This window comes from Prionailurus viverrinus, chromosome B4 (assembly GCF_022837055.1).
Source record: "Prionailurus viverrinus isolate Anna chromosome B4, UM_Priviv_1.0, whole genome shotgun sequence".
Lineage (NCBI taxonomy): Eukaryota > Metazoa > Chordata > Mammalia > Carnivora > Felidae > Prionailurus > Prionailurus viverrinus.
Window position 1 is genome coordinate 1,688,412 of NC_062567.1, and position 14,988 is coordinate 1,703,399.

Consider the following 14,988-nt stretch of genomic DNA (forward strand, 5'->3'; position numbering starts at 1 on the left):
CTCTCCCGGTGCTGCTTGTAGGACGGTCGAATCCGGATTGCTACGTGAAATCTCCGGGTCTTTAGGTGTTAGACTGTGCAAGCCCAACAGCTCGTCTGCAGGTCAGACGTGGCTGCGCATTTCCAATGTGTGACCTATCACAAACTAACCTCCACGGCACACTTGAAAATAATTGTGTATCCCTTTATGTAAAACTGTAGTTAAGTCCCCAAACCTGGTATCCCCGGAATTACTTAGTCCATTTTTGTCGGTTGCCAAATTTTACAGAATCATCTCAGTTTTAAAAACCTTTTTTAAAGATTGTTATGTAAAGGTTATACATTTTTTAAGTGAGATTTTTTAAATGTTTGGCATCATGTTTAATGATGGCAGCTGCTACTTGTTTTTAAAGACAAGATGTTTTATAGGTCTGCCCATCAACATACCAGATCCAGCAAGGCCTGTGTGTGTGTGTGTGTGTGTGTGTGTGTGCGCGCGCGTGCACGCGCGCGCACACACACATAGGCGCGAACATACGTAATGTCTTTATGGAAGAATTGTGTGTTTTAAGTGTTAGACTTTTTGCAAAACAGTTTCAGTTACATTTAAAAATCTTGTATTCAAAGAGAAAAAAAAAGGATGAAATGGCAACCCTTTTTCGGTAGGCTTCAAATCAGACCACGTACAGAAATAGGACAGTATTTCATAGTTTGCCGCAGTAAAATCCATGGTCAAATCTACTTAAACATGATCCTCCTTTTGTTTACCCCAACTTCAGCAGTTACCATCATACGATCAAATGACAGTCATTTCTCTGTCTACTCGGCTACTCGCCCCTGGATTATTTTGAAGCAAATCCTTTAGGTTGTATCATTTTCTCTGTATCATCAGATTTGGTGCTCACACTGCCTTGATTTATCTGACACCTTTTTCTGTTTTGGATTTCATTTTGTCTGGAGTTGAAATTCATAATAAAGTCTATACGTTGTGATTATATGTCTCTTGGTAGGTTCTGTGGGTTTAATATGTAGGTTCTCTCTCTAGCTTTTTGCTTTCTTGCAGTTTTTTGTTGTCGAAAAGGAAATGATGTGTAGAGCTTTTCATAGCTCCATGGTATTTCTTTTGTCCCTCTCTTTCCTTTATTTCTGTTAAACGGATAGATCGAGATTGATTTGGGCTGCGTACTTCCCTCGAGAGGTATATAATAATCATTTTGTGCTATTATCAAAATGAGTTAATTATCATTGCCTAGATTTATTTATTCATTGAAGGTTGCTAAGTGGACATCATGCCTTGATCAGTCATCTTTATTAATGGGAACACTTCCATAAAAAGAAAGTTCCCCTCAGCAACCATTTGGTTACTGTGAGGTACTTACCTACACTAAAGGAGGGTAAGTGCTTGATTCCTTTACCAGTTTTCAAAAGAAATGAGTTTTATTCATTAAAATTCTCTAAACGTAATTAATGATTTTTTTTATGTGACTATGAACTTATGGATATTTGTACATTTGTTGTGCTTTGATCTATTTCAGTTACTACTCTTACAGTGCTTAAGTTATCCCATCTTTGGCCACTGGATGCTGCTTCAGGATGGCTTCTATGTCCCCTTTTCCCCCAGTTTTAAGATATAATTGACATACAGCATAATGTAAATTTAAGGAATGCAGTGTATGGATTTCCTGTATCCTTTTGACATTTGACCCTCACCTCATATCTAGACACTTAAGCCTAGCCTCCTTTTCTCCCAGGATGACAAGTTATTCCAGGCCCACTTGTACATTTTGCTGTTGTTGTTTCTTAATGTTTACTTATTTTTGAGAGAGAGAGAGAGAGACAGAGTGTGAGCAGGGGAGGGGCAGAGACAGAAGGAGACACAGAATCTGAAGCAGGCTCCAGGGTCCTAGCTGTCAGCACCAAGCCCCACGTGGGGCTGAACTCATAAACCATGAGATCATGACCAGAGCTGAAGTTGGATACTTGCTTAACCAACTGAGCCACCCAGGTGCCCCTTGTTGTTGTTGTCGTTGTTGTTGTTTCTGCTCCATACCCGGTGTCAGTGGTCATTTCTAAAAACCCTGGTTTCCTTAGGAAATGGTAGAGGCTTAAACCAGGGCATTCTGAACACTCCTTGCTGCTTTATTCATTCTTGTTTCTGTGCCTTTTTAATGCACGGAGATAGGAAACATAAGTCATTTTTTCAGATAAAGAAATAAATTATGAGTTTATACTGATATTTCAAATTCAAGGCTAAAGTATTTTTACTAATTTGCATCAATATTACTATCTAGAGCTCTCAGCCACACCAAAAATCTCAGTCTTAGGGACACTGACATTAATTACTCACTTGGTTTACTCACAGTTCAAAGTAGTCTACATTACTGCAAATCACTACTGCATTACATAAATGAGACAATTACTGAAAACATTTTATGTTTTATTTTTCAGATTTTTTGATTTTTACTTAAAAGGTATAGTAAGTATATACAAATTACTGTGTTTTTAAATTGTTGAACTGAGACTTTTCTATGTGTAATTATGCCAGAAACCTACTTGTTCCTTTTTATTTTCAATTTTTAAGAACTACTTCTTAAATTTAATTTTTCTTCGGGGTGCCTGGGTAGCTCAGTCAGTTGGGCATCCGACTTCGGCTCAGGTCATGATCTCGCAGTCCGTGAGTTCAAGCCCCACATCGGGCTCTGCGCTGACAGCTCGGAGCCCGGAGCCTACTTCAGATTCATATTTCTCTCTCTCTCTCTCTCTCTCTCTCTCTCTCTCTCTCTCTCTCTCTCTCTCTGCCCCTCCCCTGTTCGCACTCTGTCTCTCTGTCAAAAATAAAATAAAAACATAAAAAAATTTTTTTAGGGGCGCCTGGGTGGCGCAGTTGGTTGAGCGTCCGACTTCAGCTCAGGTCAGGATCTCGCGGTCCGTGAGTTCGAGCCCCGCGTCGGGCTCTGGGCTGATGGCTCAGAGCCTGGAGCCTGTTTCCGATTCTGTGTCTCCCTCTCTCTCTGCCCCTCCCCCGTTCATGCTCTGTCTCTCTCTGTCCCAAAAATAAATAAACATTGAAAAAAAAAATTAAAAAAAAAAAAGTTTTTCTAACTTAATTTTTCTTCTTAATCATGCAATAAAATTGTATGGAATTTCAAAGTCAGCTCCACAAGATTCTTGTTTCTATTCCTGGATCTTCTACCCTACATCTTTCTTTCATACAAAATCCTTTTTTTCTTTTTCAAATATTATGGTTTATTCTTTCACTTTTGAAAAATATAAGCAATTGCATATATGTTCTGTATATTTCACTTCTCTGGCTAAACAGCATGCTGTCTTTCATCATGTGTTCTTTTTTATTTCCTTGTTTGTTTTGCTTGTGTGTTTTTGCTGTGATATGTCTTTATATAGCAAGGTTCATGTTTTCGTTCTCTTGGTTATTTTTGCCTTCAGTTTCCCCTTTTTAGCTCTTGTAAATTGGTTTATTCCTATGAGCATATTTTAATCAACTAACACCTCTTCTCCCTCCTCTCCTCTCCTGTTAATAAAATTAAGTAATATCTCTTTATTCGACATTGGTACATTTAAAATATTGAGTGCTTATTTTACTTTCCAAGTACATTCACCATTCTCCATTTCTTAAAAATACTTTTACCGTATCTAGAAGAACAGAGCACGTAGGCATCACAAACTGTGCCGCGTACCCTGATAACCATTACTTCGACTTTAGCTCTGCAGTAAATCTGCACGAGTGCTCAGCACCTTGTGTCCGTGCCTTCCTAGGTTGTGGATTGTCTGAAGCTCGTTCCCTAGCAGAGGGGTCAGCAAACTCTGGTCCGCAAACTGTATCCGACCTGCTCAGTGATTCACGTACGTTGTTAATGGCTACTTTTTAAAACACTGCAGTGGCAGAGGTTGAGTGGCAGTGACAGAGACCATCTGACCTATCAAGACTGAAATATTTGCTCTTTGGCTTTCTACAGAGTTTGCTGACCCCTGCTCTAGAGGTGAGTAAATGCAGAGGGCTCGTTAATGGGAACAGGATTACATGAGTTACTGAATGTCCGTGTCGGTTTGTTTGCAGTCGTTGTACTTGAAGGCTAGTTCGGGTGGATTGAAACCCATGACTCACGTTTTCTTCCTTGGATAAGCAAATATTTCACTCCATTGTTTTCTGCATAAAGTGCCACTGTTGAGAAGTTTCACTAAATGTATACTTTTGAGTCCTCTTTTATGTTAGGAACATCTTTTCTTACCATTTTTGTCATTTTTTGTCTATTCCACTGTTTTGTCTTCCCTCCCTGCCCTTTATACTTAGCATGGATTTTAAAAATCTTTTATATTTACTACTTCGTCTCAAAATATTTATCTCTTTATATATCTTTTTTATTTTTAAACTTGTCTTCCTTTTTGTCTTTTTCTCTTAATGCAGTAGACTGATTTTTTTTGTTCTGAAATAATTTTTCTTTTTTTTTTCTTTTTTTTTTTTTAGTTCTCTCCCCCATTTCACATCTTCTGTTCTCTACCCACCTAATTTTTGAGTTTGATGTTCTTTCATAGCTTCTATAATCTCCTTTTTGATTTTATGTTATAGACAAATTATTCTACTTCACATTTTCTGCCTTCTTATAATAGCTTTAAAGGGGATTTATGATTTTCTGTTGCTCTTTTGTTAAGTACAGTCAGTTCTCCTGTGGTCAGGGGAGGAGGAGTGGGCCCTGGCAGCCCTTGTTCGGCTTCATCGCTCCAGAGCTCCCTCTTCTGGTGTCTTCAGGAGGTGGTTTTGGTTTGGGGGGTTTTTTTAGTTTATTTAAAAACAATTATTTTAAGGTTTATTTATTTTTGAGAGAGAGAGAGACAGTGCAAGGGAAGGGCAGAGAGAGAGGGAGACACAGAATCCGAAGGAGGCTTCAGGCTCTGAGCTGTCAGCACGGAGCCCAACGCGGGGCTCGAACCCACGAACCTTGAGATTGTGACCTGAGCCGAAGTCGGACGCTTAACCCCCTGAGCCACCCAAGCGCCCCTAAAGTTTATTTTTGAGAGAGAGCACGAACAAGGGAGGGGCAGAGAGACAGAATCCCAAGCAGGCCCCGTATTGCCAGTACAGAGCCCGATGGGGATGCGGAGCTCAAACTCCGGAACTGAGAGATCATGGCCTGAGCTGAAATACAAGACGCTTAACCGACTGAGCCACCCAGTGGTTTGTCACAGGAGAGCCTCATGTTTTCTGAGACCTTTCTTTTCTGCTCCCTCCTCTTTCTGTCTGAGCTTTTTCTGGTCTTTGCCTCTATTGCCCTATTCACTGCTTGGACCCTCCTCCTCGCAGTTCTCGGAGTGCTGTGAGTTCCAGAGTTTAAATGGCCCAGACTGCTAACCTTATTGCTTGGAAGGGTCCCTGCCCTCAGCCTGAGAGTTTGATCCCGGGACCCTTCTCAGGTTAGACTACTGGGTGCCAGAGAGTGGCTCCCCTGTTCTCAGGGCCGTCGGAGAAGCCCAGTCGCCTTCCCTCCGCTCCTTTGTGCACAGAGGCTGATACCGTGGGGGTCTCATAGCCGTCCGCTTCGTCACTTTCTGACAGACAAAAGGTTTGTGGGGAAACACTGCCTCTTCCTTTCACTGTAGTCTGTGTTTTCTGTTGGCTGTGCTAGGTGCTCCAGCTGCTTTTTTTCTTTTTTTTTTTTCTGTTTACTTTAAAGAGAGAAGACCGGTCAACGATTTAATTAACATATTAATGAACCAACAGAATGGTAAAGCCAATCAAAGGACTATAGGAAACACTGAAGTCTTCCAGTTACTGAAAGAAAGAATGGTGGAATGAGATTGCTAAATTAAATTAGATGCAGAACAGATTAATGTCCTCATCTCCGTCTCTACCTACAAAATGTATTTGCATTGCTGTCGGCATTCAGCTCACATCTACCCTGACAGAGTTGCAGGAAACCTAATCAGTAACAGATAGTAAATCAGACAAAAGGTACATGGCCCTAGAAAACGAGATAATCCATTGAAAGGACATTCAGGAATTCCTTTTGTCTGATTTCACGTTTTGGATATTTTCTTTTATTTTTAACTCTTTCCTCAATTTTGCCACCTTTCTAATTCTGAGGTCGGCTCTTTTATAGCTAATTTTGGAATATTAGAGTTTTTTGTGAGCATGTTTTTCTACCATGCTTTTATTTTTTGTAGGGGTATTATTTTTTTCCCTTACACTTTTTTTCTGACAAAAACTTCATATGGGATTTGACTGTTCCTTTTCTATTGGTCATTATTATGTGAAAATAGTTTTCGAAAGGAAGAATGAGTCCAGGGAGCTTTTCTAGCTTTCAGACTCTAAAGCTTCCTCTTCTCTTGTCTTTAAGAAATGATAAATACAGATACACTCTGAGTTCTTCAGGACCTGTTTTCCTCCTCAACTTTTATCTAAACTTGCTCTTTCCCGTATATCTGTCACCTCTGTTCCACTCTACTTGAAATCTCTTCCCAGAACTTGCACCATAGTGTAGGGTTTTGTCTTGGAAAGGAGCTTTGAGGGTTTCTAAGCTCACGTGTTCCAGCCAGAAACCCATTACTGCCACCCTTGAGTAGGTGAAACCCTTTCCAGTTTCAGTTACTGTGCTCAAAATGGGCTGCCTCGCTTTGCAGTGAGTAGCTATTGATAGTTTGGGGATTCTTCTGTACTCAAACATGACAGATGCTGTTTTTCTCTGCTGATACTATATAGGTTATCATACAGTTAGTTGTTACTAGTTTATCCACATTAACTTGTATGTTTGGATTCATGGGGGTGTGTACCTTATTACATGGTGCTGTACGTTTTGACTTTGGGGTTTGGTTTTGTTGTCCTTGTTCTGTATGTTTTTATGGAAGGATTTGGAAAAATTGTAAAACTATGTCACTAACACCACCTTAGTCACAGAGTTATGTCTCCCGATGTGGTGAAAGGCAAATTCGGCTTTCCTCTAAACCTAATACAATTTTAGCAGATTTTATTGACATTGAATTTACTGGAATTACTTGAATTGCTATAATTTTTAGGATATATCTTCTATTATGAACCGATACTAATACTCATCAACTAGCCAAAAGATAAGCTTTTATTGTCGTTCAAAATTTATCAAGTTTAGGACAATAGTTACACATTTGCATATACTACTGTTAACTTCTTCAGATTGAGGAATTATATTCAAGAAAGAAGTCCTTATAAAAGTTTGGTCACATTAACCAATCCCAACTGCATCCTATGCTTTGTAGTCTCTATTTGTTCCAAACCTAAGGAATCATGTATAACTGTGATAAGAAAAGAATGAATTTGAAATAATTTATTGAATAACAACCTCTTTGTATCCTCAAAACTTCACTAGGGTTTGGTCTAAATTCTTTCTTTTATTCTTTTTTTTTTTTTTTTTTAATTCCACAAACATTTATGGAGCGCCCACAATGTTCAGTTCCTATACTTAAACTTACAGATAAGACTACATACAGACGGGAAACAAGAGCCTCTGACAAAACCCTATCTGCATAGATTACAGAAGTATGATGGTGTTAGGAGGAGGAATGGGAGAGAGAAATAGAAGATTTGGGGAGGTTTTAATTTAGAGCTGGATTTTTATGAATGCCAACACGAACTGGGGAAAACCAACCACAGAGAGAGAAGAAGCGTCTATAAATGTCAAGAATTAAAATCAGTTATGTGTAAGGAATGATAAACAAATTATTTTGAAAGAGCCAAAGAAAAATATGAGGAATGGGGTGCCTTGGTGGCTCAGTCAGTTGAGTAGCCGACTTGGGCTCAGGTCATGACCTCAGGGTTAGTGAGTTCAAGCCCCCTGTGGGGCTCTGTGCTGACAGCTGGGAGCCTGGAGCCTGCTTGGGATTCTAGGTCTCCCCCTCTCTCTGCCCGTCCCCCACTTGTGCTCTGTCTCACTCTCTCGAAAAAGTAAACATGAAAGAAAATTTTAAGAAATATATGAGGAAGAACTAAGACATGAAGTAGTATAGAGGGTTCATTGGTCCCTTAATTTGAAGGCTTAAGATGATCGGCTGGAGTTCATTCATCTGAAAATCAACGGGGATGACATTGTGTAGTCTTGAACTGATCTTCCACAGCATGGTCCCTCCATCTGTGTAGAAAGTACCAGTCCATGAGGGCCTGGCACCGGGCATGGAGGCCTGGAGCAAGAGTGGGGCTGTGGAGATGAGAAGAGCAGACAGGTTCTGTCTTCATCGCTTGTCTCTTCTTACGTCTGATCTTTCTTTGGAGAGCTCACTCACTCGCCAGATTCACCGTGTGTAACGGATGACTCCCTGATCTGAATCTTTAAGCCAGAACACAGTCCTGTTTTTCGGATCCTTTTATCCAATTGCTTCCAAAATACAGCCTTCTAACTGGCCTCCCTGCCTGTAGCCTCTTTCTGATGCCTTATTGATCTTTCTTTGGTCTTTTCAGTACCTTGCTTAAATTCTTTCAGTAGCCACTCATTGCTTTAAAGACAGAACCCAAATGTCTTGTGTAACATGTAATCCCCACTATGATGGGCTCCGCTACTCTGTCTCTCCAAAATTTCTCTTATCATACTTCCTGTTTCCTTTCCCTTGTACGTCCTTATTCCTTTTCTTTGCCTGGAGAATGCCTGCCTATCCCCACGAGGTCATTATCTCCAGGAGCCCTTCCCAGAGTCTTACCCCTCTCCCTGTATCCCACCCCCACCAACCTGGGCTGGTTGAACCATGGACGCCCTAGGTAGGGAGAAATGAATAGAGAAGGAGTAAATGAGATTTCTTGAGAAGGAAAGAGGGTCAGCAATAAAGTTCTGATCATCACAGAAGCATTAAGCTGTATTTACACTTTGAAAATAACGACTCAGTTCTGGCTGCAGGCCAGAGTCACCTGGGGAGCTTTTGGAGGAGGAGGGGGCTGCCAAGCCCTGTCCCAGACACCCTGAGTGTGGGGGCAGGAGAGTAAGGATGGGTGACATTGGGACCTGAGAACATCTAGGTTTTGTGTTTGTTTTTGAAGATGTCTGGGTGATTCTGCAGTATGGCCACAGCTGAAAACTGAAAATGTGACTTTTTTTTAATGTTTATTTATTGAGAGAGAGAGAGAGAGAGAGAGAGAGAGAGACAGAGCGTAAGTGGTGGAGGGGCAGAGAGAGAGACACAGAATCAGAAGCAGTTCCAGGCTCTGAGTTGTCAGCACAGAGCTCGTCGCGGGCTTGAACCCAAGAACCGTGAGATCACGACCTGAGCCAAAGTTGGACCCTTAACTGACGGAGCCACCCACCCAGCCGCCCCTAGAATGTGACATTCTTAAAGTTGTCTCTCTCCCCAGAAACACACCATGAAACAAATACTCTGCCAGCTCCCCCAGCCCTGTTTTCTGCCTGGCCTTTCCTCTAAATACAGCAGTTTTATTATGTAATAAGCTAAATATATAATCAGTTTGTATAATCTTTTGATGCCTGTTGCTGGGAACCATTACTTTATTTACCTCTATACTCCAGTCACCTTAGCCGCATGGCCTGACACATAATAGATGCTTGGTAAATATTTAGTGAACGAACAGATAAAGTAGTATAGGTCAAATAAGTGAAATAAGACTTTGGACTTAGATAAGCATGTAGCATGAGCACCGTGTTATATTTTTTGATTTTGGATCTCTCACACTAACAATGTAATGCCGATGTTAACAAATTGTCATGTAGTAGACCATTGGCTGTTTGTTGAAATTGTGGTTGCTTACCAAATTTGTCTCTAAGTAAAATTTTAGAACTGTCTTTTATCAGTTTGCCTTACTACTATGTTATGTAGAATATTATTTTTAAAAAGGAACACAGTATTTGTTTTCCAAAGGTGTTTCTCAGCTGTTTGTTAGCAACCATAACCTTGCCCTTTTCTTTTGATAGGAAGAGTCCAAAGTGACTTTTTACTTTATTAATGTAAAGTAATACTGGGATGAGTAATACTGTGTCATATTTTATGACTAAAGTTCTTTAACTCTGATCGTCAGTGATCAAAAAACAAACCGGAATACTTCAAAAGAATGTTCTAAAATACATAAATGGTTTGTTCTTTTTCAGAATGGCCAGATTTAGGGATCTCATTTCTTATAAGTTAAATAGTATACCAAAGGGTTATACTTTGAGTATTGGTATACTCTGTAAATTTTACGTTAAACATAATAATGAGATATGTATATTATTCCTAATAAATTATTTTAAAAGCATTTGCATTTGTTTAGAATTATAATTGTCTTTTGTCAATTCCTGGTTTAATATAATCTTACTTTTGAGAAACCCACCTCTTAGAACCATGACTGGTAATTGGCAGTTATTCTGAGGCACAGATTTGAGTAGTTTGAGGCTAGCTGGCAGGCTAAAGCCTAGTGGCTTCATTTATGAATAGCTTACTGCCCTCCATCTTGCATTTTGATGTAACTTACGATCTCTACTGGCCGCCCTGTAAGATAACACAATAAAACATGATTTCTCTTTCGACAGAGGTCCAAAAAATAAAGCCAGCTGCTAGTATAGGTGATGAAAGTGAAGAGGAACAGAAGATAGATATAGGAAAATGGTTCTTAGCCAAAAACACAAAAGTAAAATGTAAAACAATTATTCCTGATAATGCTCTGAGAAGCCATAGAAGTATCCAGAGCTGTTTATCCTTAAGCTTAATTGTTCCTAGACCACTGTAAATCATTCCTGGACTGATACGTGCATTTAAATGCTTGTGTCCTTTTTTAATTACAAAAGTAATACAAGAATGCACTGTCCTTGTTCAAAATGTAAAAAAAAAAAATTTTTTTTTAAGTTTCCTTGTATCACCTTCATCCTCTGAAGTAACCAGTTACTATTTGATGTGTCCCGGGTTCTTTTCTGTTTATTTACGTACTTTCACACAATGTATATAATGGTGACCCATAGATTGTCATGTACATGTGCTACAGCTTGCTTTTTCTCTTTGTCTCTTGTCGTTACTATATAAGGCTGCCTTATTCTTTTTTGGTTGCCATATTGTATTCCATAGTCTAGAGTATGATAATCTACTTAACCAATCCTTTAGCAGTGGTACTTTAGTATGTTTTCTAGTTCTTCTATATTAAAAATAATGCTGCAGTGTATCTTCTCCTTGTGCACAAAGGAGGAACTGTTGCTATGTCTCTAATACAGATGTCAAGAAGTGGAAATGCTGGATTGCAAGTTTCAGTTTTGATAATACTGTTCACTTGCCTTCCAATAATTTGACAAATTTAAACTTCTCTATCAGTGTATGATAATAAACATATCTCTACACTCTTCTCAATCCTGGACTTTCTTAATCTTTTAAATTTTTGCCAATTGTGATAGACAACCAGACAGAAAATTAATAAGGAAGTACAGCACTTGAACATAAACCAGTTGGACCTAAAAGACATATACAGAAGAACTCTCTATCCATTAAGAGCAGAGGATACATTTTTCTCAAGTACCCACAGAACATTCTTTAGATAAACTGTATGTTAGGCCACAAAATAAGCCTTAATAAATTTGAAAAGACTGAAATTATACAAAATAATTTTGCAATTACAATGGAATGAAACTAGAAATAACAGAAGGTAAACTGGGAAATTCACAAGTATGTAGAAATTAAACAACACACTATTGAACAACCAATGGATCAAAGAAGAAATCACAAAGAAAATTAGAAAATACTTTGAGACAAATGAAAATGAAAACACAACATAACAAACTAGTGGGATACAGCAAAAGCAGTGCTAAGAGGGAAACGTATAGCTATAAACTCTTACATTAAAAAGGGAAAGATCTCAAATCGGCAATCTAGCTTCACACTTTAAGAAACTAGCAAAAGACGAACAAGCGAAGTTCAAAGCCAGAAGAAGCAAGGAAATAATAAAGATTAGAGGGGGCATTACATAAATTAGGGAATAGAACAATAGAGAAAAATCTATGAAATTAAAATATGGTTCTTTGAAAAGATCGACAAATTGACAAATCTTTAGGTGACTTAATAAAAGAGAGAAGACTCAGATACCTAAAATCAGAAATGAAAGTGGAGACATTACTACCAATTTACAGAAATAAAAAGGATTATAAGAGAGAACTGTGAACAATTTTACACTACCAGATTGCATAACCTAGGTGAAGAGGACAAATTCCTAGAAACACATAACCTACCAAGACTGAATCATAGAGATAATCTGAATAGATCTGTATATTAAAGAGCCTGAATAAGTAACCAAAATACCTCCCAACGAAGAAAAGCCATTGACCGGATGGATTCACTAGTGAATTCTACCAAACGTTTAAAGTAGAATTCACACCAATCCTTCTCAAATTCTTCCAAAATATTGAAGAGGAGGGAACAATTATTAACTCACTCTTTGAGGCCAGCAATACCTTGATACCAAAGCCAAAGATACTACAAGAAAAGAAAACTATAGACCAATATCCCTTATGAGTGTCGATGTGGAAATCTTCAAGAAAATACTAGCAAAGTGGACTCAGCATATTAATAGAATTAATACACTAAGACCAAGTGAGATTTATTCCTGCCACGCAAGGATGGTTCAACAAATGAAAACCAATCAATGTAATAATCCCACTGTAACAGAATTAAGGAGGAGAAAGCCTGGTGATCATTTCAATGGATGCAGAAAAAGCATTAGACAAAATCCAACACCCTTTCATGATTAAAAAAAAATAAAACACCCAACAAACTAGGAATAAAAAGAAATTTCCTATGGATAAATGAGATGTGGTATATACATACAGTGGAATATTGAGCTTTAAAGAGGAATTCTGATACATGCTATAATATGGATGGACCCTGAAAACATGCTAAACGAAATAAACCAGACACAAAAGGATGAATGTATGATATTGCTTATATGAAGTACCTAGAATAGTCAAATTCATAGAGGTAAAAAAATATAAGTTGTTACCTGGGGCTGGGGAAAGGGGAAATGGTAATTAAAGTTTAATGTATACAGTTTCCATTTGGGAAGTTGACAGAAGGAGATGATGGTGGTGATGGTTGCACAACAATGTGAATGTGCTTAATGCCTCTGAACTCTCCCTACTGTACTGTGCCCTTAAAAGTGGTTAAAGTGGTAAATTTTATGTACATTTCATCACGTTTTTGTTTTTTTTTTAATGTGAGAAAAAAGGGAAAAAAGTAATTTGAGTTCTTTGTGTCATATGGATATTTACCTCTGGTTTATTATGTATGTTGCAGTTTTGTTTTTTAGTCTCTTGTTTTTGTCTCTTGGTGGGATCATTTATTTAATATTTTTACAGTTTGAGAGTTTTAGTTAAATTTTATTTTCATCCTATTTGGCATTTTTCAGACCCTCTAATTGTAAAGAATTATATTTATTTCAGAAATGCCTTGTGAAATTTTCCTGTTTTTAGATTATTTTCATCCTCTCACTGTCTAGTCTTTGCTTCTAGAACTCAGGAAGATTTTAGAAAATCTGGAATTATGTTTATTAACTCTTTTTTTGTTGTTTCCATCTCTTTAATCTTGTGTGCTCTTCTCTGGGAGAATTCCTCAGCTTCATTTTCTAGCTTGTTAATGCCTCACTAGTGTCTATTCTACTAGCTAGCCGAACTATTGACATTTCTATTTTGGCAATAGATAAAATTTTGACAATTTTTAAAAATATTTCCAAGATCTCTAATTTTTTTGTTTTGTTTTCCCATAGTAGTATTTATTTTCCTTGATGTATTGTCCTCTGTTACCTTTCTAGAGGTATTACTTATATTGCTTTTAACCTCTCCTTCTGTTTGCTCTGTTAACTAATATAAAATAAGCCATAAATCAAATGAAGTTATGCTAAGGCCAATAAAGATTGTTTAGAAGTTGCAAACTTGTGAACTTAACCAGTTGTTACTACTTATGTGATTTTGTGTAAATTATGTAACCATTCTTTTTTTAAAAAAAAATTTTTTTTTCAACGTTTATTTATTTTTGGGACAGAGAGAGACAGAGCATGAACGGGGGAGGGGCAGAGAGAGAGAGAGACACAGAATCGGAAACAGGCTCCAGGCTCTGAGCCATCAGCCCAGAGCCTGATGCGGGGCTCGAACTCACGGACCGCGAGATCGTGACCTGGCTGAAGTCGGACGCTTAACCGACTGCGCCACCCAGGCGCCCCAGTTATGTAACCATTCTAAACCTCTGTTTTCTGTATTTAACGATAAAACTTTAATCTCAAATTTGATTCATAGCTCTTCTCCACTCTTCAGCACATTTGGCTGGCCGGCCTGCCTCCCTCCCCTCCTCCTTTTCCCTCCCTTCCCCTCCCCTCCCCTCCCCTCCCACCCCTTTCCTTCCTTCCTTCCTTCCTTCCTTCCTTCCTTCCTTCCTTCCTTCCTTTATTATTGAGCTCCTACTAAGTGTTAGACACAGAGAACAAAACAAAGTCTTTGCCCTCATGAAGCTTACATTCCAGTGGAGGCATAGATTGTATCTGTCAGTGACCCTAGAAATGTGTAGAGGTGACAGAGAGACTGCTCATCGCATATGTCTCCACTTTTTTGAAACCCAGCCTCCTCCAAGATGTTAGGCAAGGAGAGGGGAGCAGAAATAAAGTCTCTTTGCCTTACTGGGTGAGATTACGTGAGCAATGGCTCCATCAAATGTTGATAACCGTTCCTGTGAACCCTCCCTAAATATTGATAGTCTCTTGCAAGAGTAGCCCCATCTTTTGGACAACCTCTAGCAAGTAGCATACCGTGCAGCCTTCCAGTACATGCTGGTTTTTGCCCACCCACATGCAGTCATCCCAGCAAGACCTTATCTTCAATCTCACCTCTGGGCTTTGTACTAGAGGAACCAGAAATTCATGTAGGGTGAGTGCCATCTTGGCCCACTCTCCTTCTGAGAGTTCCTAAGGGAAGGAAGGCTTGCAGAGTGGAAAGAGTAGTCTCGTTTCATAGAACGACAGGCCCCCAACACCAACAGCTTTATTTCTCAGTTCTTTTCTGATAAAGTGGGGGTGGCTGTAGGGGGTATGGAT

General features: G+C 38.9%; 1 protein-coding gene across 1 annotated transcript in view; it reads left to right on the forward strand.

The window, feature by feature from the left end:
• NET1 (neuroepithelial cell transforming 1) overlaps window positions 1-14,988 on the forward strand; it is a 60,545-nt gene that overhangs the window by 22,563 nt on the left and 22,994 nt on the right. The window lies entirely within an intron of this gene.